The following is a 4,789-nucleotide window of genomic DNA, read 5'->3' on the forward strand; positions in this document are numbered from 1 at the left end:
TGTAAATATTGCATCACCTATCTCATATGCATATACTGTACTCTATACTATGCCACTGTATCTTAGTCCAATGCCGCTCTGACATATAAGTATATATTTGTAATCCATTCCATACTTAGATTTGTGTGTATTTTGGGTATATGTTGTGAAACTGTTAGATATTACTTGTTAGATATTACTGCACTACTGGAGCTAGGAACACAAGCATTTCACTACACCTGCAATGACATCTGCTAAACATGTGAATGTGACCAATAACATTTGATTTGATTTAAATGGATGTATCATTATTTGGCATTACAAATGATAAAAGTATTACTTGTAGAAATATGAAGTACAAATATTTGAGTAGACTGACCAGACCAGTTTAAAAAGCAGCATCAGTCAAAAGACTGAAGTATCAGATTTAGATTGTATTGAGTACACAGTCCACACTAAAGCCGTTTTTGATTAAAAAAATAATAATTGTCGACCGAAAGTAATCTCTTCTTACAATCAATGATTGAGACGGCCTACCTATAGGCCTACATTGACAGGAGTGCTCCAAACAAAAGACAATTACTAAATTGACAAAACTCGTAAATGGAAAGAAAAAAAACAGAACCTTTTCTCACAAGTATAGCATAGGACGTGCACTCTGCAAACAATGTGTTCACTCTGACAATGAGAAGGGGAAGACTGAAATAATAATATTGAATATAGTAAAATAAATGACCGTAACCACAGTAACAAACATTGTAGATTAGAAATTATAAGAATTAACGGGTAAATGTACTACTGGTGATATATGTAATGGGGATTGATTGACACTAACAATCAAATTGTTATCACTTGTTGACCAAATACAAGAATACTGACCTCAGAGTCTCCAGTTTACAGTAGGGATTCCCCAGTCCAGCAGAGAGCAGCTTCACTCTGGAATCCTTCAGGTCATTGTTACTCAGATCCAGAACTCTCAGGTGTGAGCGGTTTAACATCAGAGCTGAGACCAGAGAAGCACAGCCTTTCTCTTTGACTCCACAGCCTGACAGCCTGACAAAGGGATCATCATGATTTCACAAACACACTGTTAATTTAATACCAGTAGTGTGAAGGACAAAGGCAGACGCATTTGGTTAATTCTCTCAAACAACATATAGATGTATCTTCCGTCTTGTAGAATTGTATTGTCATCTTGTTATACTTAAGTGAACATCAATGCATTGATTCAATGTTTTTTAATAAAATATTATATGCTATATACATATTAAAACACATATTTTTCTATAAACTGAATATATCTACCTGATGATTAGTACTGAAATGTAATTTATGTACTCACAGAGCAACTCTGGAGGCTTTGACCACTGGCAGCAGCCTCAGAAGACCTTCCTCTGATCTGGAATATTTCTTCAGGTCAAACACATCCAGCTCCTTTTCTGAAGTCAGCAACACAAAGACCAGAGCTGACCACTGTGCAGGTGAGAGTTCTTCACTGGAGACACTTCCTGATCTCAGGTATCTTTGGATCTCCTCCACTAGAGAATGGTCATTCAGTTCATTCAGACAGTGGAACAGATTGATGCACCTCTCTGGAGAGGGATTCTCCCTGATCTTCTTCTTGATGTACTTGACAGTTTCTTCATGGCTCTGTGAGCTGCTTCTTGTTGTTGTCAGTAGACCCCGTAAGTGCTTCTGATTGGACTCCATTGAGAGGCCCAGAAGGAAGCGGAGGAAAAGGTCCAGGTTTCCCGTCTCACTTTGTAAGGCTTTATCCACAGCACTCTTGTAGGAAGTAACTTCAGGCATGTCTCTGAACAGCGCAAAAATATTGCTGGATGTTGATTGCGGTTTGGCAATAAGATTCTCATTGTTGTTGATGAATGAGAGGAACACATATACAGCAGCCAGAAACTCCTGAATGCTCAGATGCACGAAGCAGTACACCTTGTCCTGGTACAGCCCACATTCCTCTTTAAAGAGCTGTGTGCACAATCCTGAGTACACTAAGGCTTCATTGGCCTCAATGCCAGCCTTTTTCAAGTCTTCTTGATAGAAAATCAGATTGCCCTTGACAAGCTGTTGAAAAGCCAGTTTTCCCAGTGACAGAATGCTCTCTTTATTCCAGTGTGGACCTGTCTCTTCTTTCCCAAGATACTTTTCATTCTTCTGTTTGGTATGAAACTCCAGAAGGTGTGTGTACATCTCAGTCAGAGTCTTGGGCATCTCTTCTCTCTTATGTTTCAGCATGTGTTCAAGGACTATTGCAGAAATCCAACAGAATACTGGAATGTGACACATGATGTGGAGGCTCCTTGATGTCTTTATGTGTGAGATGATTCTGCTGGCCAAGTCCTCATCATCACTGAATCTCTTCCTGAAGTACTCCTCCTTCTGTGGGTCATTGAACCCTCGTACCTCTGTCACCTGGTCAACACAACCTGAAGGGATCTTATTGGCTGCTGCAGGTCGGGTAGTTATCCAGAGGAGAGAAGAGGGAAGCAGATTTCCTTTAATGAGATTTGTCAGCAGAACATCCACTGAGGTTGACTTTGTGACGTCACAACAGATCTTGTTCTTTTTGAAGTCTAGGGGCAGTCGGCACTCATCCAGACCATCAAAGATGAACAGAACTTTGTACTTGTCATAGTTGGAGATTCTTGATTCTTTGGTTTCCATTGAGAAGTGATTGAGAAGTTCAATCAAAGTGTGTTTTTCCCCTTTCATCAAATTCAGCTCCCGGAAAGGGAATGAAAATAGAAATTGGACATCCTGATTTGCTTTTCCTTCAGCCCAGTCCAGAATGAACTTCTGCACAGAGACTGTTTTTCCAATGCCAGCGACTCCCTTTGTCAGCACAGTTCTGATAAGTCTGTCTTGTCCAGTTAAGGGTTTGAAGATGTCGTTACATTTGATTGCAGTCTCTGGTCTTGCTTGTTTCCTGGTTGTTGTCTCAATCTGTCTCAGCTCATGTTCATTATTGACCTCTCCTTTTCCACCCTCTGTCATGTAGGGCTCTGTGTAGATCTTATTGAGAAGTGTTGAGTTTCCTTGTTTAGCGATCCCCTCAAATATACATTGAAACTTATTCTTTAGATTAGACTTGAGTTCACGTTGGTATATCACAGAAAGCTCTTCAGAATCTAGAAATAACACAGAGGATATTAATATTAAGTCTGTTTTAATACCTACATTATTGTAGGACTGTGTTATAAAGTTGTAAAATCATAATAATTTATTCTCTTAACCTCCTGTATAAATGTGTAAATGTTTTCATAATGCAGTACTCCCTGATTATATAATTATTGCTATTATTGATGGTATTATTAATGTTGTCTCTCCTCTCTCTCTCCTTTGTCTCTCTCTCCTTTGTCTCTCTCTTCCCTCTGTCTAAATTAATCAACACAACACATCCATGCTGTTACTTGACGAGGTCACTAGGTGTTGTGTTAACCCATTTGTTCCCAATACTAATATAAACTAGATCTACACCTGCATATCTCAGCCCAAAGACCCATACGAACCAGGTCCACACCTGTGGCTATGTCCCAATGCTCTCATAAACCAGGTCTACACCTGTGGCTATGTCCCAATGCTCACATAAAACAGGTCTACACCTGTGGCCATGTCCCAATGCTCTCATAAACCAGGTCTACACCTGTGGCTATGTCCCAATGCTCTCATAAACCAGGTCTACACCTATGGCTATGTCCCAATGCTCTCATAAACCAGGTCTACCCTTGTGAAAGAGACACTAAACAAATATTTGTTAAATTATTACACTAATTTAGTTGATGGGTCTATACATGGCCAATTCCCCCTGAAATAACAAAATCACAGATATAAACATATGTAAAGGCTAATGGGTAATGTTAAAATCAACTGTAAGATCATCTTCATCTAGTATATCCATGCCCCAACTCAATTTCTGCTGAGAAAAAATGTAGTATCTTTATATCTAATTTCCAGCAATTCTACACATTTTGCTATCATATTTTATATGTTCTATGTATCATTTGATATGTTTTGGGGGCCCCTAGAGGTTGGGGGCTTCTTGATGAGGTCACTAGGTGTTGTCGTAAAGCTGCTACAATATCATTGAGTTACACAGCTACTTCAGCTGCACTTTAGCTACAACTTTTAAATGTTTGTTAGAAAACAGCATTCAACATGAGGCAGACAGCTCTTACTTTTATACAGTGTGTATCTGGCACTGCTCTCCTGCTTCTCATCTTCAGCGTCCACCACTTCCTTATCCTGCTTCTGACTCTCAAAGCCTTCTGGACTAAACATCTTCATCTCGTTCTTCACAAATGATCTCTCCTGTTGGTTTCTGTGATCAAAACATGAGATTACATCTCCTCATCCAGCGCGCACACACACTCTCAAACAAACACACACACAAACACACACACACTCAGGGAGGGAATGTTATGTTTGTTTAATATTTTAGACCCACTTTACATGCCGTGCAGGTTGTAAGGCCTTCATAAAGCCTTTATAAACACTACATAAATGTGTCACAAATCATCTATAACTGTATGTCACGCTCTATAAAGTGTTCATGGCATAGCTGTGTGACATAACCACCAATGTCAAATGTGACATAACCCACTATGTCAAATATGATATAAACATGTGTTTCAGAAAGGGTGGCATAAGCATCGCTTAATAAAGACTTTATAAATCAGGATAGTTAGTTATATTCCCGCGATCACCTATACGTAAACATTCATGCACGCATGTAAGTCAGTTTGGATAAAAGCGTCTGCTAAATTGTATATACCATATTTTACTAAAACACTTCTAG

At 39.2% G+C, this 4,789-nt stretch overlaps 1 pseudogene; it reads right to left on the reverse strand.

Annotated features, from left to right (window-relative positions):
- Window positions 1-2,341: 2,341 nt before the first annotated feature.
- On the reverse strand, window positions 2,342-4,218 carry LOC115207750 (NLR family CARD domain-containing protein 3-like; annotated as a pseudogene).
- Between the last annotated feature and the right edge of the window lie 571 nt (window positions 4,219-4,789).

This window comes from Salmo trutta, chromosome 1 (assembly GCF_901001165.1).
Source record: "Salmo trutta chromosome 1, fSalTru1.1, whole genome shotgun sequence".
Lineage (NCBI taxonomy): Eukaryota > Metazoa > Chordata > Actinopteri > Salmoniformes > Salmonidae > Salmo > Salmo trutta.